Genomic DNA, 27918 nt, shown 5'->3' on the forward strand with positions numbered 1-27918 from the left:
GCCCTGGCCCCAAAGTCTATTTTTGATACTCCCTTGGGGCTTCCTTGCTCTGCTCCCCTTGCTGTTCTGTTGCACGCCCTTAGTGTTTTGCCTTGGTGTGGTGAGGTCATATTGGGCACAATTCCCACACTGTGTCCCCAGTGTTGTTCCCTGTAGGGCTATGGGTCACTGAGGGATGTCGTGTCTCATAGTGGGGTAAATTGTAAAACTTTATCAAGGGGACCTTGTGAGAAGAAATCAGCCCTCACTACAGGAACATTGGTGATTACACGTGGGGCTGCCAACCGCAGCAGTTTGAAACCATCAGCCAGTCCACGGGAGCAAGGCGGGTCTTTTCAGTCCACAGAAGAATTCCAGTCTCGGAATTCATAGGTCACCATGAGTTGGAATTGCCTCAATGGCAGGGAGTTGGGTTTGTTTGAACCTCACCTATAAGAGAGCTGATCCACTTTTCAAACACAGAAGGGCGAGCACCTTTGGCCACAAAGTGAAAAAGGGCTTTGGCAAGGGTGTTTGGCAGAGCTGAAGGTTAGAGATGGTGTGAGTAGGGCCGGTTCTTCTCAGTCCCCAGGCTGTCCTGACCTGCTGACTGAAATGGAGAACAAGAGCTGTATTGGCAGTAAGCTGAAACCTTTTCCTGCATGGTTCTGGTGAAAAGGTGGGGGAAGATACAGAGAGACTTCACCTGTGAGTAATTGTGAATAGGATTCCCTGGAGTGCCATCCTGCTGCGTATAAAATGAGCCCCCTGAGAAGCAGGAGGTGGAATCATTAACAGAAAGAGCCAGGAGTGGAGTGCCACCGCTAGACCCTAGATTCCTGCGCAGTGAATCTCTTGGATCCAGAAGACGATGACAACGTCAGAGGAGCAGCAGCAGAGCCAGAAGACAGAACGTGGAGCCGAGTGATGGACATCCTAACCCAGGGACCAAGGACAGCCCAATGTTATACAGGAGCCTGGCTTGCAAAGCAGGCGCCTCTGGGCACTTATGGGGAAGCTGGGCCTGCTGATCCCTGAGTGTCTTTGGTCTGAGGCTTTCTGGCATTGGGTGCCTCTGGGCTTAATTCAGAGAGCTGGGTTTGCTGGCCCTCCGAGTTGGAGCTGCATGCCCTTGGTGGAGGCTTTCAGTGGAGTGGGGTGCCTCTGGGCATTTATGAGCAGACCTGAAAGACCTAATTTATAACATGTCCTAATAAATGACTATCCTGAGCATCTCTCACTGGCATTACAGTGTGCTCATAAATAAATAAACCTTTATCGTGAACTTTGTTTGTGGATTCTGTGTAGTCATTGCAATGGATATTAGAACCTGGAGATGTAAAATTAGAACACTCATTGGAACAACTCCATCTTACTTGACAGAGGACATAAAACGAGATGGTAAGTTTATGACTTGGCCATGACTACACAGATGTACAGGGCAATGCTAGAAGTCAAATCCCAAGCATTGGGTATCCATGGTTGAAACCCAGAACTTCTGACATTGAATTGTTACCGTGTTACTACATTATGCTGCCTCCTGTGAAAAATAGGCTGATTTGTGTCCTCACAGAGACATAGAATCCTGGGAATAGTTGTTGGTTATCTACCTCCTAGAGGGAAGACATCCGCGCCGTACCCTAAGCATGTCTTCACACAAACGATGTCGGCTCTCTAGAAGGTCCTCCTCTCCTTGACCACTTTCAACAACTCACTACTCACCTCCAGACTGAGCTCCGCTTCCTAAACTGAGTTTGAGACATCTTCCGGTTTTGTGTATTTTAAAACTTGGCTCACGCAGAATTGTAATTTTGTGTGTGTCTGGTAAGTTCCACTTGTCTACAAGGATTTTAAGAATAACATCACGTATTCATTTGTGTCCCACCAAGCCTCGCACAGTGCCTGACCCAGATGCTGCTCCACACATGTTTTATGAGCAAGCCAATGGTAAGCTAAACACAAGTGGATGAATGAATACTACCGCCCAGCTCCCCTATGGCAGTGCAATCAAATTTCTTTCTGATGAGACGGTTTAAGCCGGCAAAAACTCCATGGAAATCAGAAAATATAAATTTCCAGAAGAGATTCAGAGTTCAGCTTTGAGATGCCGCCCCAGATGTGATGGTGAATCCAAGATGAGAGGCTGAGCCCCTACCTTCCAGACAAAGGTAGCTCAGGTGCTCTCCCAGGGCCCTTGGCTTGACTGGACCTTTGGAACCCCAGTGGGATGCTGCAGTGGAGGGGACGCAAAAGGACCATGGATTGACTAGATGGATTGCCCTTTAGTGTCCTCACAGAGTTGTGATTTAGCCCCATTCCTTCAGGCAGGGTCCTGCCTCTAGTCTAGTGAAGACAAGACCAGGACTGTCACACCAACCGTGGACATTCTCAGCCTAGCGTGACAGCAGCTGGGCTCTGAGTGGCTGGATATTATGGACTGAATGGTGACACTCCGCCCCTCCCCCCAATGATATATTGAAGTTCAACCCTCGGTACCTGTAAACATGACCTTGTTTGGAAAACATCTATAAACATGATGCAGTTAGGTTAACACAAGTTCATACTGGAGTATAGTGGGTCCTAAGCCAATATGACTGGTGTCGATTAAGAGAAGCTACATGGAAACAGAGGAAGCCCAGCAACGTGATTAGAGAAGCAGAAGAAAGGCAAGGAATGCCAAGAATTGCTAAGTTAGGGGAGAGGCGTGGAGGGTTCCTTTCCCAGAGCCCTCAGAAAGAACCAGCCGGGTTGATAGCCTGATTTGACATCTAGGCTCTAGAACTATGAAACAATAAACTACCTATTTGTGGTGCTTTGTTTTGGCAGCTGTAGGAAACCAAGACACTGGGCCACTTGCAATACCCGAGACTCCTCGCGAGCAGGGCATCACTCTGTTGTTCTCAGCAAGCTCCGATGTGAAGTCACAGAGCATGGCAGGCACTCACTTGAGCCCACTAGGACATTTAGTGGCCACTGCCTGGCACCCAATAGGTGTTTGAAAAGTCTCTGCTGAGTGAGTGAATGAGAGAAGAACAAAAGAAAATAAATAAGTTCATCTTTTTGAAATCCACAGCCTATTCTCCCTCGGACATTGCTCCCATTTCGCTTTATCAATACAAATGCCACACATCTTCCCAGGCCTGCTTCAAACCTACATCATTCATGGTTCCCTAACAATCGACTTCAGCTCACTACATATGTCACTGACAGGCTTTTCTGTATTGCTCATATTTTAATAGGTTTATGGATTGTCTTCTTAATTAGACCCTATGCATCTTGGAAGCCAAGACTTTGTCTTATATTCTGTGGCACAGTGAATTATTTTAGTCTTTGTAACTCCCACCAAATGACTGGGTGGAACCGAGCAAATAGGCTTTAGGAAGCTTTAAGGTCGCTTGGTAGACTGGACAGTTTGGCCATCCCACCAGATTTTAAAGGAACCAACTCAGAGCAGAAAAGGGAGGTCGTATTTCCAGCAAGAAATAAGAACCAGGAGGTAACCTGTCTTTCGGAACCTGGGATCCTATATGCTGAGTCTTCTCAGTCCAAGAGCCCGAGAACAGTGATGCCAGAGGAACAGCCACAGAACAAAGAGCATAAGCCGGAGACAGGCTTCCGGGCCGGAGACTGACTGGTGTGGTGGAATGCCTACGCTTCCTTGATGGAGGAACTCGCTGGATTTGTTGACCTATGGAGCTAGACTGGGGCTTATGGCAGAGTGGAATGCCCTTTGGACATTGATTGGCTCTGCTAAATGAGCTCTGTAAGACTGCCCCGGCAGGGCAGAGGTCAAGGGGCCGGGCGGCTCAGAGGCTGAGGAACAGAGGGAGGTATGCCTGTGGGGCATGATAAAAAGGTGAGTTCCTGACTGAAGAACTGGATCCTAAATATCTCTAGTCTGAATTGTAACCTGTTACCTTCCCGAATACACCCCACCAGCATGAGTCATGTCCGTGAGTTCAGTGGGGCCACAGCAATGAATGTTTGAACCCCGAAGAACATGAGAGAGTGCTTTAGGAAGGACAGTTGGGGTGGGGTGGGGGGAGTTTGGAGAGGGGAGGTCTGGCTGACCTTCTCATAGAAATCAGCTTGCCTGATGTTGATTTTCTTTTCTCTTCCCCTTGTGAAGTCAGAGGCGGTCAGACTCTGCCGCCATGCCATCCCCATACCATCTTTACGTGTTTCATTAGTTTATTTGTTTGTTTGTCCAGTCCTGCTAGCATGGAATAAAAACCTGGCAATCTAATTCTGAAAAATCAGCCAATAAAATCCCTATGAATCCTAATGCTTTCGATCTAATCCTGTTGTGCATGGGGCTGCCATGGCTCAAGGCTGACTGACTGGCAGCTAACAACCAAAAACCCCCAATGACTGGCACCTTTCGTCCCTAAAAAATTCCAGGAGAGAAGATAGTAAAAATTAGAGAGCCAGAGGAATTGTGGGAAAGAAAGAAGGAATGAGATAAGAGGGTTTGGTGGCAAAGGGAAAAAAAACATGTTTTGTACATTCTAGCTTATGCTAAAATTAAAACAGAAAACGGCTTTCAAGATGGCATATAATTATAATTAATTAAATATTCTGTTCCCTAAATTATTTCATTACCAAGACTTCCTACAGCCTTGGCGTTTATGTAATCGTAAATGCCATAAACATTAGGTAAATGTGTGGCCTCCGTGGAGCGCCCATATTGTACATGGAGCCGGGGCCAGGACAGAGGCTGAGAGAAGAGCAGAGAGTCAGCCAGAGGTCTTCCTGTGTGCCACTCGGCAGGGATCTTTGCCCCTGAATGGCAGCGAGGAGTGAGGGAAGGCGGAGGAAATTAGAGAAAGACAGGAGAATGAATGTGCCAAAGACAAGGCGTGGGTGCAGCATGGGAGAATGGAATGGATGAGTGGAACAAACCCAAGTTCAGTCCAGCACAGAAAACTGTGAGCTGAGCGGACCTTCCTGACTCTCTTTAACCAACCATATTGCTTTGTTAGCTGCCACCCCGTAGGCTGACCAGACCTGCACCTTCCCCGTGGTTCTTGCAGATCTAGCCCTTGGGCTCCATAGGGTTTTCATTGGCAGATTTTCAGAAGCAGCACTCTACGCCTTCCTTCCTTAGTCTCCGTTGAAACCTGTTCAGCCATCATAGCAACATGTAGCCTTCACTGATAATCCAGTAGGTGCTGTGCATGAAGTGCACTGGCTAGAATTGACCCAGGTGGGAGGTGAGAATTCTACCACTGAACCACCAATGAACTGGTGTAACAACAATCACAAGGCCTACCCCAATGAGGTCTCTATGCAGATGAAGTAAGGTAACATATGTAAATGAGCAGTGGCTGTTAATTCTCTGCTATGATTTTGAAAATCATTTGTTGTGTACATTGGGGGCGGGGAGGAAGTTGGGAAGGAGTGCCGGGCAACCCGCCCTTGCCTTCCAATTCCCTTGAATGATTGTCTCTCTGCTCGGATGAAGTGGATCCTGGTGATACTCTTGTTTCACTCGTCACCCGCCGCCCTCTTCCCTTCATTCCATCCATCCAGCTGCCTGACAGCGCTTATCCCACTTCTCCAACAGCCTTGCCCTTTGTCTCACCTGTGGATCTCTCTACCTTGTGTGCTGAGCCATCTGTTCTGCTGATGGGCCTTCATCTTCTTTCGCATGTTGTTTTCTTGGCTAAATTATTGTCTGTCTCAGATAAGCGGTTTATCTCAGTAACCCAAGCGTATGTGAAAAGTGGAATGAATCCCAGATGAAGTCCAAGTATACACTGAGGTGAAAGGCTAAGGTAAGTGCTGGTTGGGACTTAGCATATAGGGAGCGAAAGAGTCGCGGACCTGAAATATTAGAGTTGGAAAGGGCCTGACATATCCCCAATCCTCCCTTCACCATCTTATGTCACAGATGTACAAACTAAGGACGGTAATGAGAAACGGCTGCTTTTGCTCATGGGACTCAAGCATAGCCGGGCTCAAAGTCAGTTTCCTCTTCCCAGCTGATTCTCCTCTTTTGGGATATCCTTCTGTCTTTCATGTCAAGCTTTAAGTTTATAGGGTGCTACTTACCCACCCCTCCCCGTCATACCATGGTGGCATGGTTGCCATGATAATGAAAGCTACGTCCATGGTATTTCAAATGCCAGGCAAGTCACCCATGGACGGCAGGTTTCAGTAAAGTTAATACTTCAAGGCAGACCAGGAAGAAATATCTGGTGGTCTACTTCCAAAAACTAGCCAGAAAAAGTCTTTGGATCACAATCAAACTTGCTCTGGACATATCACCCGCAGAGATCAATTACTGGAGGATGGCAGCGTGTTTGGGAAGCAGACGGTCAGTGAAGGCATGGTAGATCCTGGATGAAATGGATTGGCTCAGTAGATGCCGTGAGGACTTGAACAGATGGCGGAGAGGACGGCGCTGGACTGGGTGATGTTTCATTCTGCTGCTCGCAGGTTGACATAAAGCGGAAGGGAAAGCAGCTAGCAACAGCAGTTCTTCATCCACAGACACTTGTACAAACCTCAAAAAGAAGTTGCCAGAGTTGTATGCTGCCTCATCACCTCTCATTCTGTCAGCGCAGGTGTACCCACTCTAATGCCCACTAATGCCATTGCTCTGTACCGAGCCTCTGCTTGGGGGGGGTGCAGGGGGGACTAGTGAGTCTAACAATGGGCACAGGGCTAGTACCTTATTTCCTTAGACCAGTGGTTCTCCACTTTCCTCATGCCGTGACCCTTTAAGACAGTTCCTCGTGTTGTGGTGACCCCCAACCATAAAATTATTTTCATTGCTACTTCATAACTATAAGTTTGCTATTGTTATGAATCATAATGTAACTATATGATATGCAGGATATAGTTTCATTATTACAAATTGAACATAATTAAAGCATAGTGATTAATCACAAAACAATATGCAATTATATATTGTGAAATATTTATTTCTAATTACAAATAAATGGAATTTTGTTTTGAAGCATGGTATAGCATGGGTAACAATCTTCACGCCAGGTTAGTCATATGTGGGCATATCTGCGTGTGGGCAGACCCGCCTGGAGACAGATAAAGGAGCAGTGTCTGGGTTCCTAAGACCATTGGAAATATGTGTTTTCCTATGGTCTTAGGTGACCCCTGTGAACGGGTTGTTCGTCCCCCAAAGGGGTCACAACCCACAGGTTGAGAACCGCTGCTTTCAACCATCTATAAGATGTAACTGCAGAAAGCAAGAGGCCTGCCTGATCCTCACATATACCGACCCTAAAGGTATGTGGCAATGTCATCCTGTAAGAAACCCATCCCAGCACCCACTGGAGCTTATTCAGAATTTACCCTGACTTAGAAGTCGAGATCCAACCTGGGCACAGATGAAGGCTATTCCACTTTGAGTGGCCTGGCGAGTTCCCTCTTGAATATGCTCACTACTATGTGGGGAAACCAGAGGATTGCTAATTTTCCCTTCAAACTTCATCCTGGGGCAATGGATGATCTCTAGAAGTTTGGAAATTCTCTCGTTGGAATTTGTCTTGGTTTTTACTTCTGCCTGCAATATCACCCAGACAATTCCAATATTCAGCAAGAGTGAGTTTTCTTATCATGGTCCCATATCTACATTTGTACAACACAATTTATCAAGCACCTGGCGAGAGGTATGGGGTGGCACGCAGGCAATTCCCTTGTATTGGACTGATTTGAGAATTTTTAATAACCTCCCCCACAAAATCCAATTGCCCAGATACAGATGGAATTGATAGTACATATGCTTCAGAACTGAATTAACTTGATCAAGACTGAATTCATGACAAGATTCCTCAACAATCCCATTTTCTGTCCTCCTATCTGACACTGCCCTCCACCCCAAGCTCAGGGAACCCTCATGTCAAACAAGAGACGGTATTCAGTTTGGACTATTATAGTCCAGAGAGGCCTGGTGACTACTGAAAGAAGGTTGGTATTATCCACATTTGGATCACTGTATGTTTATTTAGAAATTTAAAAAATCAATTCCAATCCAAAAGGATTTGTTTCCCCACAAAGAACAGTACATCTTCTGTCATGAGAGCTATTTATTCTATACTTACTGTCCCCGCGTCTTCTACTTAAGTCACTCTTCTACCAGTCCTTGTGTACCAGCCCCAACTCTCACTTCCTCTCCATCCAGGGTGGTAACAGCTGGACCAACTTTTTCCTCCACCTGTCAGATCATTCCTGCTCCAATCCCCAGGTCAACCCCGGGGATCTGAAAATCAGCACTGCAACAGCTGTATCCACAGGTGCTCAAGTAGTTACCATTGTCTCCACTGTTCTTAGAATCAGAATCTGACGTTCCTGAGACAGTTTCATGGAAATAATCATGGTGATGATAGGGATGGCAGCGACAAAGATGGCGTGCTATGCCTAGCCAGTACTCTAAGCACTTGACTCACAGCACCTCTAAGCTCCTCAGTGGCGTGCCAGGGGAATATCATGGTTACACATTTGACCACTCACCCAAAGTGAGTGGTTCAAGTCCACCCAGATTCACATCAAAAGAGAGGTCTGGCCATCTACTTCTAAAGAAACCACAGCCAGTGAAAACCGTATGAAGCTCAGCTCGACTTTGAAGCACACGGAATCACCATGAGTTGGAAATGACAATGGTTCTTTGTTTTTGGGTGTGGGGGTGTTGGTAAGCCACCCACTAACATCTACCCTTGAGGGTCCCGTCCTTCTTCTCATGCTCTAAGCCCAGGACCCCATTCTCCCTTCATTCGTGGCTGACTGCCCAATTCTTTTTCTGTCTTCCTCCTCATTCTAGGTCTAGAGACTTGTCTCTGGATTGGATCCCAATCCAGCCGTCTATAGACGACAGGATTGTGCTAGATGCAGGTGGACGACTCATTGTCTTCTGCCTGAGTTCTAAAAATAGAGTCTTTTCTGGAGCCCTGTTCCCTTGTTTGAACATTCCAAAGCTCTCTGCTGTGTGAATCTTAACCGAATTGGCTTCTCTGTTCCAAAATTGATCAATACTAGGTCTGACAGACCCATCTCTGGGGTGATAAGTCCCACACCAGGACGCTGCCTGATGTATTGAAAGCATAATCATGAGATGGCAAGACTGTCCAATAGTGAGTGGCCTCTGATCCCTCCATAAGTAGCGTGCCTGCGCTTTGATTTAAAACCAGTTCCATTTATACCAATAAGAGAGTGAGCGTGTGGTTCCAGCACAGATTTTACAGACTCAATTCTGACAATTGATTCATCAAAGAGAAAACTTAATCCATGGGGATTAAGTGAGTGGTAATGAAAGGTGACTGAGAGGTTCTAGACAGCCCTCTGAGCTTGTCATTTGTTTGTTTTTGTGGCTCGCCGGCTTCCTGAATTCTAGCAGCCCCTGATAAATAGCATGCTGGAATATGATTACAGAGCAGACATTGTTATTACATGGCGCACTTGTCATCTGTGTGGCCATTACTCCCGACGTGCAGGGATCCATAACAATGAAAGCAGTGATAGCATGGATAATTAAAACTTAAAGAGAATCCAATATCATTTTTAAGCCATTTAGTTTCTCCCGTACCAAAGCTTTTCTCCTAACTCACAAATGCATAGATTACATAGCCGTACCTCTTCTTTCTACTCATCCCCACCCTGTGGTGAAGGGAGATAGGAACAATTTATAAAATCATCAAAAGGCAGAAAGTTAAAAAAAAAAAAGAAGAACAAAATGAGAAGCCCGACATAATCCTCAGCCTGATTAATCATGCCGGGTGACAGCCAGTGAGTGGTAACACATTTATATTTTCATGATAGGTTCATCTTTAGAGGCCAGAAAAATCCAAGTATCAGCTCATCAGTGCTAGATAATGAAGTGTTGGAGGAACTTCGGTGTGGCTCCAAGAAGAAATCTTCCACCGAGGAAGAAATGTCAAATCGAATATCATCTGGGCTCCATTTTCTTGCCTAAGGTGTGTCTTGGCTGTGACTTTGGATTAGATTTCTTTGCTCAGGTTTATTATCTGTACATGTGGACTCATGATCACCATCACACTGTCCTGCCGAGAAGGAGATGCTGAATATAATGAGGGGCAAATGAGCATCTTTCTCCAGTGGAGACAAGCGCTTCTCCCCAGCCCCATAGCCAGTCACCCGTTGAAGGGATTCTTGGTTTTTCAGAATTCTTCCCTTACTTGTCAGGCTGCATCTGAGCAACTAATTGCTCATCGACGAAGAAGAAGAACTCATGTTTCCAGGTGCCTGTGAGTCAGTCTCACAGGAACCCGAGTGCACACTGGTTAGTAGGGTCTCCAAGACTCTGATGCTGAGTCTCCTCAAGAACAAGCTGCCCGAGGAAGAGCAACCTTTCTTTTGTGCCGTGTCCTGATGGAAGGAGCACCTCGCAGCTCTCCCTTTGCTCATCTGGACAGGAAACCAATTCCATCGGGTCTCTTGGCCAACAGCCAGCCATGGCACCCCTGGGCAGGACAAGAGGTCCTTGACTACAATGACTTCCAGAGGGTGTACTACCTCCATCCCTGGGTTATTATAAACCAAACTCACTGCGATCGGATCGCTTCTGACCCATAGAAGATGAGGTTTTCTACTCTCATAAAGAGTTACAGTCTCATAGACCCTGTCCATGGGGTTGCTATGAGTCACAACAGTAGAGGAGCCCCTGTAATCAGGTATTTAGACAATAAGCAGAGGACAGTTGCTGTTGAGTAGATTCCAGAGTGACTGCATGCCACTTTGGAATGTCTCTAGTGTCTTTAGAGAAGCTGACTGCTACATCTTCCTCCCCAACAGCAGCTGCTGGGGCTCTTCCATGGCATCACCAGGGATTCTCATTCACATGTGAGGGGGCATCTGAAAATTCCTGGAGAGCTTTCATTAAAGGGACCCCCCTTGATTTAGAAACCTCAAATCCCCTCTTCTTTAGATGGTTTCCTGATGAAGTGGGCTCTTATGCATAGGTCTCAGTTAGATCTCAGCTTAAAAGGGCCATCTAGCAAACTGCTGCTATTGAACATAAACATCCAGGTTAAGCAGACAGAAAAAGGTAGCCTTGAACCTAGTTCATTGCAGGTGACAGGGCACTCACACTTGGTGGAAAGGAAAATTGTGTACCAAAGTCTTCAGCTGAGATTAGCCTGTTATTGAATCATCTTCTATCTATTAGCTGAACCCCTCCTCCATAGCTTGGAATACTTTAAAAAACACATCATCTCTCCCTAGCCCTGGCCTGGGCTGAATCCGAGGGGCAAGGAGAAACAACACAAGAGCAAGGGGCCAAGGGGGATAGACATCTTGTAATTTTTTCCCTTTTGAATAAATGTCACCCTTGGAGGCCCCCAAACCCCCAAACACATCTTCTTAAATCCATTTTACAACAAATCCACCACCAAGCTAAATTATGGCATAATCCCAATATGATATAGATACCAATATGATATAGATACCAATCTGCTATCTAGATAGATAATGAGAGAGACAGAGAAATAGATAGTAGATTGCATTTATATATATGTAATGTGTGTGTGTGTGTGTTTCCTATATATTTTTTCCAGTATATTTCCAAATAGAGGAATCCATTTTTCTTATGTTGCTGATCGTTGAACTCCCATCCTTCCTTATGAGAACGTTGAGGTTTACTTCTGGAAGTATTTTTTTCATGTAGTTCAGACCTAAAGTCTTGGCCTCATTTTCAACTCCTCTCTTTTGCTCATGGCCCACATCAAAACTGTCAGTAAATTCTACCATCTTTCCCTTCAAAACATATCCCAAACCTAAATACTTCTACTACCTCCAAGACACACCTCCAGGAGCAACCCACTGGCATCTCTCACTTGAGAACTGGTGCCTCTGTTCGGTCCTTGCCTCTTAATGGTCGATTGTTCACATAGCAGTCTGAGTTATTCTTATAAATCCCAAATCTGATCATATCACTTCTCTAATCCAAATCCCAGCAGCTTTCCAGTTTACACAAGTAAAAAGCAAAGACCCCCCTAGTGGCCTACTCTCTCCAATGAACATTCCAACTTAATACAGGACCCCCACTTGTTTCCACACCAGCCACCCTGGCCACCAGGGAACTCCCATCTTGGGAATTTGAAATGTGCTCTTCCTTCAGCCTAGAATGTGCTTCTTCCAAACATTCACATCGTTCAGGCTCTCATTTCATTTAGATCTCTGCTCAAATGGCTCTTATCAGATAGGTTTTGCTTACCATTTTCTTACCTTGCTTATTTTTCTCTATAGAACTTGACAACCCCAAGCCTCCCCCACCCCCACCCCTATCAGGAGATGAGAATTTAAGTTTGGTGAGTGGCATACTATTTTCCAGTTTACTGCAATGTCTTCAGCAGCTAGAAGAGTGCATGATGAGTAGTACACATTCAATAAATAGTAGTTGAATGAATAAATGAATAGGCTGCTAACCAAAGGGTTGGTAGTTCAAACACACCTAGAGGCTTCATGGAAGAAAAGATCTGGTGATATTTTCCCATAAAGATAGCAGCCAAGAAAACCCTATCACTGCCATTGAGTCAATTCTGACTCATCGCAACCCTACAGGACAGAGTGGAGGAAGTGCCCAGTGAGGTTCCAACACTGTAATGCTTTCTGGGAATAGAAAGCCTCATTTTTCTTTTGCAGAGTGGCTGGTGGTTTTGAACTGCTGACCTTGCAATTAGCAGCCCAACTCATAACCACTATGCCACCAAGGCTCCTCTAAGCAAACCATATGGAACAGTTCTACTCTATCATGTGGGGTCACTATGAGTCAAAAATCTACTCATGGATCACAGGGTACATCCAGAGATAAACATCTTTATGAAAGGAAAAGTTTGAAAATGAGTGCATAAGCAAATGTGAAGAAAGCTGATGGTGCCCAGCTATTAAAAGATAAAACATCTAGGGGGTGGAGGTGGGTCTTACTAGCTGATGGTGCCCAGCTACTAAAAGATAAAGCACCTGGGGGGTGGAGTAAAACAAGCAGCCATCTAGCAGAGAAACAAAAAAAAAACCCTACATGGAGCAGCACATCATCCTGTGTGATCAAGAGGGGAACAGGCATCAGAAGTTCAAAAACAAGCAATCAAATTGATGAGAAGGAGCGTGGACAAAGTGGAGACCCAAAACCCACCTGCACGCTAATAGGGCAGTCCCTCACAGAAGGACTACATGGAAGGAAGGGATGATAAATTCAGGGTGAGTTATGTTATGATACTCATAACTATCCTCTAGTTCTTTAATATTTCCTCCATTTACTATTATGGTCTTTGTTTTGCCTATTAATCTTGTGAGACCTCGTGTGTTCATTTGTATAATTAAGGTCATTCAATGCATGAAAGCCAAGATAAATAACTCTTCAGAAAGAGTAATGGGAGTAATGATTCCCTGAGGATACAGGAAGAGAGTGGGGTGGGAAGGGGTAGCTGATAGCAAGAATGACTGTATAACCCCACTCGAGGGGAGTAAATAACAGAATTGTAAATGAATAGATATATTAGATTGGGTAAAATATGGCCAAAAAACCACCTGATAATAATAATAATATATAATAAGAATATCTATGGTTCTTGTGGGGTAGGGCGGGGGAGGGAGGGGATAATGGGGAGCTGATATCAAAGAGTTCAAGAAGAACAAAATGTTTGGAAACTGATTGTGGTAGCCATTGCACAATTATGCTTGATCCAATTGAAGCCTGGGATGTTATAATATCTGTAAAAGAGCTCCTAATAAAATGACTAATTTAATAAAAAGAAATTTTAAACGGGAAAGTCTGACAAAGAGTCAGAAAATAGATAAAATATGGAAATTGATCAAAGGAAGATAAAATGGTTGAAAAGATGAATCTAGAATTGAAGTTAATGCACAAAATTCCTGCTCTGAGATTTTATGAATGAGCAGCCAGTCATAAACTTGATTTCAAGCTTCTTAGCAGCCATAGAAACACAAATGATTTTATGGTAAAAAGCAAAGACCCCCGTAGTGGCCTACAAGACCCTTTGTGTTCTTGTCTCCAGTGAACTTTCCAGCTTTACACATAACTTGCTCACACCACCCACCCTGGCCACCAGGGAACTTCCACCTTGGGAATTTGAAATGTGCTTTTCTTTCGGCTTAGAATGATCTTCTTCTGGAAGTTCACATTGTTCGGACTCCCATTTCACTAAGATGAACAAGTTGTCCATAGATAGAAGTGAACAAGCTGTCCGGGAGGAGTATCCAGGTGAGAAGATGAAGTAAATTCTCCTAAACAGCCTCGCAGGGAGGACAAAACAATATAAGAATTAGTACCCTCAACAGCAACTCTCCTCGCTCCCTCTGCAGAGGGCACGGGGGGCCTGGCTACCCCAGGGGCTGGGGGAGACCTCACCCTACAGGGAGGAGAAGGTAAATGGTCACTGGTACAGTGACCCTCCTCATGTATCTTTGTGTTTCAGCTCAGATTTTTAAAAAAATCTTCCCCTAGACTGACCCTGGGATAAACGCTGAATTTTTTTTACTGGAATCCTTTGCTAGTGAAGCTTGGTTACAAATGGGCTTGCTCTGGGCCGCAGCAAAATTCTTTGTATTCAACAGAGGGGAAGGATGTGCTAGTCGGTTATTTCCCAGGAACGCCTCAGAGCGCACGTTTAAAGACATGACCTATCTAAGGTGCCGGGCTCTGTTGGCACACGAGGAAAATGGAATTTCCGTGCCCAATTCACTTCAATTCAGTTCAATAAACATTTATTGCGAACCTAACATGTGTTAGATGCCGTTAAGCTAATGCTATAAAGATGAATAAAACTCCGTCCCTGCTATCAAGTCGGTCGTAATCAGAAGAGACAGAGAGGCGACCTGGTAACCCCAACCCAGTTCTCTGGCAACTAGTAAGAAGACGCCAGCAGCACGATGAATGGGGGCCCTTAGTCCAGCCGAGAGGAACCAGAAAGAGCAACCCAGAGGAGGAGATCCCTGAACCAAGTCTTGGAGAACATTCCACCGTCACCACCCTTGGCCCAGTCCACAAGAGAGAGCCAACATGTGTGAGTGCATGGGCTCACGTGTGTGCCTATGTGCATGCCGCAGCCAAGGGGGAAGAGAGTAGTACAAGTCCAGGGAGCAGCATTTGCAAAATGCAGGCAACATGCAACTACAGGCAACTTGGCATTACTCAAAATTAAGGGAAGAGGTGGGGGTTGCTAGAAATTGGTTAGAAGACACGGCAGAGGCCAGGCCCTGAACGGTGCTTGGTCTGTTTCTGTATGCGGCAGGAAGTCACTGAGGTGGTTTAGGCGGAGGAGAGGTGAGGGCGTCTTTGCCCCTTATAGTACTTGGAAGTACAGAGGAGAAAGGAGTGAAGTGGCAGCCAGGGTGGGACAGGGGAGCACGGAGGCTCAGAGGTTGACCAGGATTCTGCAGCAGTCCTTGTGGGAGCATGAGGGCTTGGCCTAGTGCAAAGACCATGGCAAAGTGGGTGGGTGGGGGGATGGTGGGTGGTATTGAGAGGCACTAACAGGAGCCTTGGTGGCATAGTGATTATTCATTGGGTTTTTAACCACAAGGTCAATTGTTCAAAAGCACCAGACACTCTGTGGGAGAAAGACAGAGCTTTCTACTCTTGTTACCAAGGGCTCAAGTAGAAAGCAAATGTTTTGAGAATGATGATGGCAGCAAATGAACAGATGTGCTTGACACAATGGATGGATGAATGGATTGTGATAAGAGTTTTATGAGCCCCCAGTAAAATTATTTTTAAAAAAGAGTTACAGCTTCAGAAACCCATAGGAGCACCTCTACCCTGTCCTGTAGGGTCATTACGAGTGGGAATAGACTCACGAACAATGAATTTGGCTTTTTAGAGGAGAAATCTTAATAGACTAGTGATTTCTTGGGTGAGGGGTACGGGGCATGAATCTGAGACGGTTCTCCTGTTTCTTATGGGTGAGGGTACATCAAGGGGACCCTTTCTTGATGATTCACAGGCCTGTCAATTGTGGATGGGTCTTTTTACACATAGATGCTTTCACCTACCTGGTTCTATAACCATCCCTGGCATCCTGGAGCTAGGCTCTTTGTCCCTAGGTTGTCAGAGGAATGATCTCCCACCAGTGTACTGACTTTCAGGTAGAGAGTAAGTCTGGTCTAGCCAAAAACAATCACCAAGAAACACTGGTAGTGTGGCAGACAAGTTGCCAGGCGTTTGTGCCTCACTTTACTTATCTGTAAGATGAAAGTTTGACAAGGCCTGCCTCACCCATCTTATGAAGTCAACGTGGGGACCATGCATGGCACCTTCCTGGACAATCCTTTTAACGTGGGTGCAAAGGTTAGAGCGACCGTTGTGGTTTCAGGGGCAGGAAACAAAACCAAGGGTGGTGAGAAAAGGTGGCTATTTTTCCAAGAGAAGCAAACATTTTCCTGATAATAAATTCCAAAAGGAATTTATAATGTGGAACATTGTATCAGGAACATTGACCAGCATAATGGACAATATCTTCCAGAAGCCAAGGGGGTATGTCTGTAGAACTGAGAAATTTTTTCGGTCGTTCCTTCAAGTTTTTTATTTTCTTTTCAGTGGGCAATGAACAAATACATAGAAATATGGCTGCAGAAGTGCTGCCAAATTCAATACTCATAATATCTATTCAATATTCAGCAATCCACATGCAATATTGCAGATGGCTGTGGGATGTGATGGTCTCTTTCCAAGAGCCCCAACGGGGAAAACAAGATGTTATGAGACAACAGCCCATCTTTGGATGTACCCTGATTGTTTAAATGACAGGGGAGTCAGCAATCGTGTGCAAATTAAAACATGATTATGCACACAGACCACTCAGGATTAAGTCACATTTCACAGATGCATGCTAAATTACTAAACACCCTTGGAAATAAATTGTGACCACGATTTGTTATCTTCCCAAGAATATGATTACTAAAAAAGTCAAATGCCAGAGATATGTATTGCCTAGTGTGTTAATTGTATGTATGTACTAAAACAGTTATCACAAATTGGGGGTGTGCTAGCTACTAAGTAGTCTCGCTAGCACCCCCCACCCCCAGGGTCAGTAAACAATTTATGTAAAAGTGCACCCACAGACACATTGTCTAACAACATGCCCCTCCTCCCTGGGCAATGCAGACTGTTTAGCTTCGAGGTAACTGGGCACAGTTTATTACAGGTTTAATCAATGCCATCTCATCATGATCACCAGCTGCAAGGAAATACACATTTCTCTATGCCTAATGTGAGCTGCACCACACACTGAGCTCAGCCAGGTCAAGGTTGGGGTCAGAAGAGTCAAGACGTTGGTGGTACTGGACTTGGTAGTCAAGCGATTGGAAAATAAAGGCTGAGCCATGTGAAGGGCAAGCTCATGCTATGAAGTAGATCAATGGTGGCTTCTTCAGTGCTATCGGCTCTCTGCACTCTTCACTCAAGTCCACACACACAACTGGGCCACTCCAAGGGGGAGGCGACAATGTCCTGGAGCCAATCTATGGTGTGTGGTCCTGAGCTCTTGTTTCTTTCTTCTGCAACCCTCCCAAAATAAACCAACCCCCTGGTGGCTGAGCACCCCCCTACACACCCCCAAACACACCTGGACAATAAATGCTCCAGGTATAGTTGATGAACATTGGTGCCGTCTTGTGCCATGGAGTTGACTCTGTATCACAGGATAGACCTGCCCCGTAGAATGTTCTTGGTTGTAAGCTCTATGTAGCTGTCGCTACATCAGCATCAACAGCAAATCACCAGGCTTCTCTTCTGCCGTGCTGCTAGGTAGGTGCAAACCATGGTCTTTCCTTGACCTGCTGAGCACAAACTATTCGCACAACCCAGGTACTTCTGCATGAATATAGAAAACCTCAGAACAGGTGGAGTCCTTTTGCCCATGTTGGAGTGACCTTGCACCTTAGGAATTTCTACTGGAAGCAAGGTCTTTATTGAGCAAGCCATATTTCTACCTTCCCTGTCAGATGCCCTATGGGTTTAAAAAAAAGAGAGAGCCTGGGGGGTGGGGGTGGGGGGCTGCCCTTTCTCTCACTTCACTTTCAGGAATCAACTGGCATTACTTGTACAACTTTGGCTCCCCCTCCCCCGTCTCTCAGTGTCTTGGGAGTGAGCCATTAGTCAATGGGAAGCGAACAAATTAGCAAGTCTTTATTGAGTGCTAACTGGGTGTAGGGCTGTGTGAAGCACAATTGGAAGATTTTTTTTTATTGTAATTCCAGCTGAGAAGATTAAAGAGACACAAATGAAGATGTTTGAAAACAACAATAAAAGGCATAATATGTTTTCATGTTATCTCAAAACATATGTGTAATTTTACACACTATTTAATTCCAAGAAAACATATCTTAATCGAGATACAATAAAATGCAGACAACCACTATATAAGAGCAGCCGGCCGAGGTTAAGAATACGAAGCAGAAAGGTCATCATACCCCAAATGTGAGATTATTCAGTTACAGCTATTGGTGCAAAGGAAGGTCTCAAGATTCCCAGCAGCCAAGGCAAACGAGGAAAACGAGGATTCGGTCATCATGAACACTTAAGGGGAAGCGTTCTGTTTTGCCAAGAGAAGCAAACATTTTCCTGATAATAAATTCCAAGAGGAATTTATAATGTGGATCATTGTATCAGGAACATTGAACAGCAAAATGGACAATATCTTCCACAACAGTTTTTAGAGCAAATGTGGAAATGTTCTTCATTTGACTGACTCTTAAAATGGCCTTCCATAAAAGTCACAGGCCTGAGAGCCAGCACGACTCGCTGAAGCCATTTCTGCGGGAGGAAGTCAATCTCACCCACGAAGATAGCTGGCTGCAAAGCCCAGCCAGCATTAGGGCGAGAATGTAATACGCATGAAGTAATAAATGATTGGCATGCACTTTGTTCTAACGTTTAAAACATATCCACTATCTCAACGTAGGTTTAGTTAAGAACTTAGAGACTTTAGTATTGTGCTTCGTGTTGTGCAAATACTAGAAGGATGAACACAGACACTCAATGCTTTCGATATCAAACCTGCAGGTTGGACGAGGCTGATATTCTACTACAGCAGTTAAGAAGCCTGACAATTATTCCTGCTGGACAAGGTTCTGGTTCGTCTTCCAAGTTCTGTAGATCATGGAAAAAGTCTCTTTGGCCTGGGATATTCTCAAGGGGGTGAGGGTGGGGGCTAGTTAATTAACCACGGTGATAAAATGTCTATGTACCAGTGAAAGCAGATGTGTTTGGCGGTAAGAACTTAAGGGGTGAAGGTATTGGGGAAAGGGAAGGTAATGGAGATCCCCCAGTGGTGGATGAGTACGTGGTTGAGGAGGACTCTCCCCATGATTTTTCCCTCCTCCCTTCAGCACAGATCTCTGCAGACTTCCCACCTCTTACCTACTAAAGGAACTCCTATCTGACTGGAGGGTTATTTGCATTTGAGAAAGTTACTCTGGATACAGGAACACTTTGTGTCTGCATTTGACTGCTAGGAGTGGCTCACCTGGCCCAAAGGAGCTCCTCAGTGGCAATGCCAGGGGAGCGTTGGATGGCTAACTGCAAGGTGGATGGTTCAATCCCACGACGAGGAAAAAACAGAGTTGTCTGCTCCCATAAAGATTTAGCAAAGCCTCAGAAACACTAGATAGGGTTGCTACACCAGCATCAACTTCAGGGAGATGGGTTTGGTTTCAATTCTGGAATGAGTGAGCTTAGTGGCATCATGTGGTGGGGGAGAGGCTGGTAGAATTGCTTCCCCAATGGTCTGCTCTTGAGCTTCCAGGTCCACCGGCAGAGACTCGCTCGGGGTTTCCTTTACAAGTTTGCTCTTAAAATCCTCAGTCAGCGAAGTAGAACATTAATCCTTTGCCAACCTTTATTAGAACTAGAAGGGCCATAGGCATCATGTGCTCCAAAGATTGAAATACGCTGCCTGCAGGCCAAGAGAAGCCTGCAGGTGTTTGCCTGTCCTAAAGAATAGTTTAGATGTGAGATTGTCACATAAAATTCTAACTTATGGATTTTTTTTTTTAATGAGGAGTTTTAGTAATTCTGGGCTGCCCTACTCCCCACCACTCCCAGGTGTCTTCCATCTGGCCTATTTCACCCCTGTACACGGCCTGTCTTTTCCTGAGAACATTTGAGTTATTAATCTCTCATAGTTGGATACCCTCAAGTTATGTCTCAAAGAGAGAGGGGCTTGCTCAAGCTTAGACACCTGGTTATTGATTCCCCCAGTCTCATATCTGCCCACAGCAGATCTAAGCCCTCAGCAGGATGGGGCGGTGCCTTGAGAGGCTGCCCTGAGACAGGGAAGATCAGCTTCACAGGCTCACACAAGTTTGCCCCCGGCTGGCTCTGCCTGCAATAATATTTTACAGCATCTTCCAGAAAAATCAATTTGTTGAAAACAGCAACTTATTTCGCCCTGGGTGAAAATGTTTGGCATATGCAAAAAAGGGAGCATTGTGTTCTCTTTCAAGCCCTTCCTAACCTGCGAAAAAGTCGAATTGTTTCCTCCCTTTATACACGCACTTCACTCAAGCATGGTTTCTTTTGGGAGGGACAGATTTTAATTTTAAGGAACGGTGGGCCTTTATTAAATTCTTTAATAGCCCTTCTTTCAGCCACACAATGGCTTCCTTTGTCATAGCGGTTCGGAAATACAGCTTGTCACAATTGTGGGCTAAAAATAAATAAATTAGTGGAGTCTGGGGCTCCACGCTCTCTTAGGCGAAAGAAGCAAAGGTATCAGGGGGGTGGGGAGCCCCGAGAAACTGTTTCTGCCCTGACGAAGAAATCACAGGCAGAACATTTCCAAGCTGCTAAACACCAGAAGGAGATAACAGGCAGCGAGCGAAATGCCAATTATGATGGTACCAATATTGAAAGTCGTTCTCCCCGCCCCCACCCTCGTTCCAAAGCCTCAAGTCCTGTGCAGATGAGCGCCGCATCAATGCACGCAGTGTTCTTGGCAGTGGGGCCCGCTTTGTCTGGAGGGAGGGGTGCAAGATGGCCGGGAGGCCCCCATCAGACCCTCTGCTTTGATGCCAATTGGCAGGGCAGCCGAATCGTTAAGATTTGTCACGGCCGACTCCGTAAAGAGTCTCCGCAATGCACCAGGATCGTGCTGCCTTCTCCACCCTCGACAAGATGGCAGCGAGTTTGAGTTGGGTCCGTCTTCTCTAAGACAGGATGCTCTGGTGGTGGAATGGATAAGATTTGTAATGGTCTCTTCTGTAAGTCAAAGAGCCCTAGCGGCTGCGTGGCTCAGAGGTCAGGTGCAAACTAAAGGTCTGCAGTTCAAACCGCCCCACGCCCCACTCCCCGCAGCTCCTCAGGAGAAAGGCCTGCTCCTGCCAATGTTGCAGGGAGGGCCCCCTATGGGGCTGTTCTTTTCCGTTCTACAGGGTCACTATCGGTCAGAATCAACTACTCAATGGCACCGAATCACAGCATCTGTAAGGCTGAGCCCCTGATTCTCCAGTCTTTTCTATTTCAGAGCTCTTCCAAGTCCTCCTTCCCCACTGGGGTCCTTCACCTGCCCACTGGCCCATCCCACCCTTTCAACATCCTTTCTTTCCTTCCCCTTGAGGCAAATCCCAGTTATCCATTTCCGCCTCTTCTCCTTGAAGCCTTTTCACCCAATCAGAATTATACTTCACTTCTTTTCTTGCTACTAGTTGTTGTTGGCAGCTCCTTCCTAGAACTTATACTGCCTGGTCACCCTAAAGCTTTCGATTCCACCCTTCGACACGCACTCTTTGGGCTAGACTGCGACTTCCTTGAGGGAAGGACAATGCCTCAACCATGTTGGTACATCAAGTCTCCGATGCTTTCTGTTTGGTATTGCTTTGTTTTTTCTATAAGAAGCAATCAAGTCAATAAATGAACATAAGACTCCACTCTGTTAAACAGCTACGTGGGTACAAGCTAGGGAGGAGATAATTCAACTTTGCTTGCTGAAACTGAGGAAGACTTGCTGATAAAAATCAAAGACTGCCACCTCACTAGAAATAGAAAGAAAACAAAAGCCTCACAACTGGACTGAGAGACGGCATCAGGAGAACTGGAGAACAGACGGAAGTTGCCAAGATGTCAGTTTCCTTGGGGGCACCATCAGTGCTCGTGGAAACAACAGGTAAGAAACCAAATGAGGCATTGCGTTGGGCAAATCTGTGCCACAGATCTATTCATGTGATAGAGCAGCAATGTCACGTTGGGTGCACCTGATGCAGCCGATGGTATTGCCTACCACCTCAAGCTGTAGGTGAAAGCTGCATACTGAATGATAAGGAAGGAAGACTATAGAAGCCCTGGTCTGGTTGAATCATGGCGTTGGGGAAGAAGATTCAAAGTACCTTGGACTGCTAGAAGAGCTAATAGATTTGTCTTGGAAGAAGGGGAGCCAAAATGTTCCTTAGAAGTAAGGATGACAATACTCACGTACTTTGGACGTCTTATCAGGAGGGACCAGGATACTGGACATACCATCAGCAGCCAGAAGGATAAACACGCCTGTTTTAGAAATACAGCCAGAATGCTCCTTGGAGGCAAGGTTGTCCCGACTTCATCTCACAAACTTTGGCCATGGTGTTGGGTGAGACGGGTCCCCAGAGAAGGACAACATGCTTGAGGGGCGATGAAAAAGAGGGAGGCCCTCAACGAGATGGATTGACTCAAACTTAAACATAGAGTCTGTGCGAGTTGGAACAAACTTAGCATCTCACAATAGGTAACATAGAAGATAATTATGGAAACACAGACTCAGGCTACCCAATCGGCTTAAAATAACTTGGAGGGCCCACCTACTCCACAATAAAGGGTTAAAAATACATAATAAAAATATAGAGGAACAATCCCACCTCCATACTAGCCCCTCACCCGACCATTTGAGGTGATCCAATTTCAGCTTTCAACACGCCAGTTTTTCTTCTTTTCTTTCTCTGGCTCTGAAAAGGGAGTGTCACTCTCTGACGAGCACTCCTCACTTCATCCCCTCGCTCCTCCTCTTAGACCGTCAGCTGCTGCTTCTCACACTTGGTCAGCCGTCACCTACCCGAAAGCTCTTTCCCTGCCCATTGCAAGCAAACTCGGTCTTCGCTCAGAGTAAATCATCTTTCCCTCCTTCAAAATCTTCTTGCTTCTCCTCATCGCTAACAGAACTCTTGAGCCCATCCTCTGTCTTCCCATGTCAGTAACCGCATCACAAACCACCAGGTTACTCAACCTAAAACGCAAGCGTCGTCTTTAATGTGTTCCTTTCTTTTTGGGCCCCACTCAGGTACCATCCCCCAGTGCGCCTTGTTAATCTGCAGGAGATCTCTCCAGTGTGCCCTGTTCTCTCTGCCTCCGTTGTAACACCCTCTGAGCACACCTAGTCTACCCCCCAAAGCATCGAGCCTGGATCCCTGCTGCTGCTCCCCCTTTCTGACCTCTATTCTGCACAGTAGCTGTCCCAGTTATCCGGTGCTGCTATAAAACCAAACCACAAATGGATAGGTTTAGCAACCAGAAATTAATTTTCTCACAGTAGTTGCCTGTTTGGGATTAGGGACCATCGGGTTGGCTCTGACCCATAGCAGCCCTATCCGTGCGCAACAAAATGAAACTGCCTCATCCCACACCGTCCTCACAATCACTGTTGTGTCTGATCCCATGGTTGCAGCCACTGTGTCGATCTAGTTCATCCAGGGTCATTCTTTTTTTTGTGGTTGACCCTCTGCTTTACCAAGCATGGTGCTCTTTTCCAGAGACTGAGCTCGTCTGATAGTATATCATAAGGATACAGTACAAGGCCTGCCATCCTGGCTTCTAAGGAGCAATCTGGCTGTACTTCCTGTAGATTTTATTCTTCTGGAAGTTCGTGGTTCTTTCAATGTTCTTCCCAACACCATAACTTAAATGTATCAATTCTCCTGGGCTCTTTCTGATTCATTATCCAGGTGTATACCCATACATTTCTCTTTACTGTAAACAAGTTGCCATTGAACTGAATCCAACTCATGGGGGCTTGTGTGTGTCAGAGAGGGGCTGTACTCCCTCCACAGGGTCTTTCTTTGGCTGATTCTTTTTGAAAGTTGACTGATTGCCAGGCTCTGGGCACCTCTGGATAGACCGATACCTCCAACTTTTCAACCTTTCACTTAGCAGCTAAGCATAGTAACCACTTGCCCCACCTCAGGCCTGCTCTCTTCACCACAGCCAATCTCAGCTCTACTCTAGACCAAATTCCTTTCCTGGTTACTCTGCCCAAATGGCTCCTAATTGGCGACGAGGTGGCCTTTGTGCCAGCCTCATCCTTCTCTGTATTTCCCCCACCTCCTAACATCTTTCACTCAAAGCACCCTTCCCACCCTGCTGCTGACTCTTCGTGCACCTGGGTTCTGAAATCTCTACCTTCCATATGCCTCACAGTGGTCCCCTGCACTCTCCTGCGACTATATCTTTGGGAGTGCTGCCTCCTCTAGTTTTCATATATATATATATTTTTTTTTAAATCATTTTTTGGGGGCTCATACAACTCTTATCACAGTCCATTTATCAATTGCATCAGGCATGTTTGTACATGTTGCCTTCATTCTTTTCTAGACATTTTCTTTCTATTGAGCCCTTGGTATCTACTGTTTACCCAACCCCCTCTTGCGCCCCACACCCTTATAACCCCCTGATCGATGTACATTGTTATTATGTTCATCTCTCACACCGACCGCTGTCTCCCTTCCCCCGTGTTTCCTGTTGTTCTTCTCCCTGTAGAGGGGTGTATGGTTGTGTGTCGATCATTGCGATTGGTTCCCCGTTTCTCCCTTCCTCTCCCCCTGCTTCCCCTACCCTTCTGGTATCACTATTCCCACTCCTGTACCTGGGTTCGGTGTGTCAGGAGACCTGTGTACATGTTCCCATCTAGTCCGAATTGAGAAGCTGCACTGGGGTCATGGTAGTGGGGGGTGAGGACGCCTCAAGGAACCTGGTAGAATAGTATGACTTCCCCATGTGTTGGCATGTGTTAGATTATAAAGGATTAACATTAAAAATAAATACAGAGCAAAGCATGTAGGCAGGCAGAAGCCCTTTAAAAACAGTGCTCCTCAAACTGAGGTCATCAGAGCCCTATGGGATTTTCAGGTCTTATGCTTTCATTTCGATGTCTCTCGTTTTTTCTGGAAGTACTTCAGAGACGCTTAATCTGGACTGTCGAGTTGGCCACCTCATAACCAGATACTCGGGTGGGACTCATCACGCTTGTATTTGCACTGGTGACTGCATAGCCGTGGCACCAGGTGGGGTAGGCTAATGAGAGACTAACTGTGGGGACACATGGCAACTGCTGCATGCACACTGAGGGAGGACAAAGGGATAAACAAACACTCGGCTTGCAAAGAGAAGGAGGACCCGAGGCTGCTCTCTGCCCCACTCTCAGCCTGGCCATGGCACACAGGTGAGAGGAGGCTGCCAGTCTGGTGCAGCAGGGCGGGCCAGGGATCAGGGGATGTTGTCTGGGTGAGACCTGAGTGCTTCGCCCTCCTTTATCTCGACAGATGGACACTGCCGGCAGCAATGGGCCCAGACGTAGCTGTGGGAGTGAGGCTGGTGTCGGACTGGGTGATGCTTCCTTATGTTGGACATACGGGCGCTAGGAGTCAGAACTCACATCCAACCACAGAGGTTCTTAGCCAGGGCTGTCTGCCTGGAAAGAAGCAGCAGGTGGCACTGCTAGGTGTCTCACTACCAACTCCTAACTCACCCCATTCTCTGCCCTTCTCACCTCATTCCTACCCCACCCCCGCCTTGTTACTACCTTTCCTGGCTTGTCGCCATTTCTACCTCGTTATTACTTCGTTATGACCTTGTTTCTACTTCCTCCTCTCATCACTAGCCCTTTCACCTCCAGATGAATTTGAACCTCAAAGCGTTCAATTAGCAGCCAAGTGCATTGCTACTACCCTTACTGCTTCAGTACTAGCCCCTTCCTCATCCCGTCACTCCCTTTCTTCACGGTGTTACTGCTGCTACCGCTGTACTGCCCTTTCTACTTCACTGACCCTACACTGCTGTTCCCAACTCAGTACCAGCCTCCTCCACTCCTCACTACCCCCATGTCTTTCCTACTCCTTCTCAGCTTCCCGCTCCCCTACCTCATCACCACCCGCACTTCATAGCTGTCCTTTCCTCATGCTTCCAGCACCAAACACTCCAAGGGAAAGGTCTTAGAAAGAAGACACTGAACTTGGCAAAGAGCTTTGTGTGGGCAGGACCAGCTCAGCATGTTCTCGGAGGAGAGGCGTGGCCTTGGGGCAAAGAGAGGAAGGAGGTGGGATCAGCAGAGGGTCTAACCCAGAGAGGAGAACTGAGCTTTATTCCCTACCCTGTCGTGAGTGAATGAGGGGAAGGATAATTTAAAGTGCACAATCGATATATATTTTTTAAATAATAAGAGAATATTGTGAGGGATGTCATGAACAGCTATACATCAATAAAATAGAAAACCTGGACGAAATGCAGACATTTTTGGAAATACATAGAATATTTATTACAGAGCTTGAAAAGGTAATCGAGGAGCTCCTTCCAAAGAATCGTAAAAGACCGATTGCTGTCCAGTTGATTTCAACTCACTGAGATCCTGTGTGCTCCACCGGCCTCTCTGCTTGTAAATCACCAGGACCTTCTTCCTGGAAGCCACGAGGTGGATTCCAACCACCAACCTTGAGGAAATGAGAGCCAGTCATGTGTGCTACCCAGGAACCGTAAAGACCTGTATCTTTGGCTCTGGCAAGAAATGCCCCTGCAATGTGTACGCCCCAGATCCTATATGTTGGTCTAGAACATAGAAAAAGGAAGGTGCTCAGTCATTTCATGAGGTTGACATGGCCGTCTGTCTCCAACCAGACGAGGGCAACAGAAGGACAGAGCAGAGGCTCGTTTCACTCAGGTACACCGAAACCAACATGTGAGATAAAATATGACCTAATTGAATACAGCCGCGAATCAAAACAAAATAAAAAAGATTGCAATCAAGGAGGATTTATCTGAGGAAAGAAAGGGCAGAGTGGCATCTATTGTAAATCTATGTTCATGGATGAAAGAAGAAAAATGATACTATTAGCTTAGTGATAGTGAGAAAAAAAGAATTTGATGAAGCACAAGCCTATCCATGATTTAAAAGTAAGCTTCCCAAAACTAACAATCTAGGTTTTCTTACCCTGACAAAGGCCATATCACAAACACCTAAAGCAAAATCCATACCTTTAAGTTCATGAATAAAAATAATAGGAGAATATATTTGTCACCTTGAGGTGGGAAAACACTTTCTGAACAGGATTTAAGGAGAACAGATAACATGATACAGAATGTAGGTTTTCATGGCATCAGATTTAAAGCTTTCTATTCTGTGATGGCAGGGTAGGAGTTTCCCACCGGTCTGCTAACCACGAGGCCAGCAGTTCAAAACCACCAGCCACTCCACAGAGAAAGCTAAGGTTTTCTCCCCCTGGAAAGAGTCCCAGTGTTGGAAACCCCCAGGGCAGTTCTGCTCTGATCTGCCGGGTGGCTCCGAGGCAGAACTGACTCGATGGCAGTAAGTTTGCTTGTTTCAGGGACGGCAAACTTGGAGACATTTCCAACATCTCACACCAAGAAATCGAATCTATGTTATAAAGAATAAGAAAGGGAACCGAGCAGAAGCAGAAGTAAGATTGTGGATAGAGAATTTACTGCAGGGACAGGCAAACTGCCAATGTGAGGCCCATCAGCCTCACTGCTAATGAGGGCAATGCCAATGAAAACACTGATAGAGCCGTAAGTTGGCAAATACCTTAAAGTTGGGCATTGTGAAGGGTTGTCAAGGAAATGGAAGGGAAGCCTCCTTACTGCTGGGTATCAAGTTGGTCCCTGACTCCTCGCGACCTCACTGAACAGAGCAGACTTGCCCCCTAGCTAGCTTTCTGGGCTTTGGGCTTTGTGGCAACAGGTCTCTAGGCCCCGCT

The sequence above is a fragment of the Echinops telfairi genome, unplaced genomic scaffold, assembly GCF_000313985.2.
Source record: "Echinops telfairi isolate 266 unplaced genomic scaffold, ASM31398v2 ScPeMD7_7424;HRSCAF=8462, whole genome shotgun sequence".
NCBI lineage: Eukaryota > Metazoa > Chordata > Mammalia > Afrosoricida > Tenrecidae > Echinops > Echinops telfairi.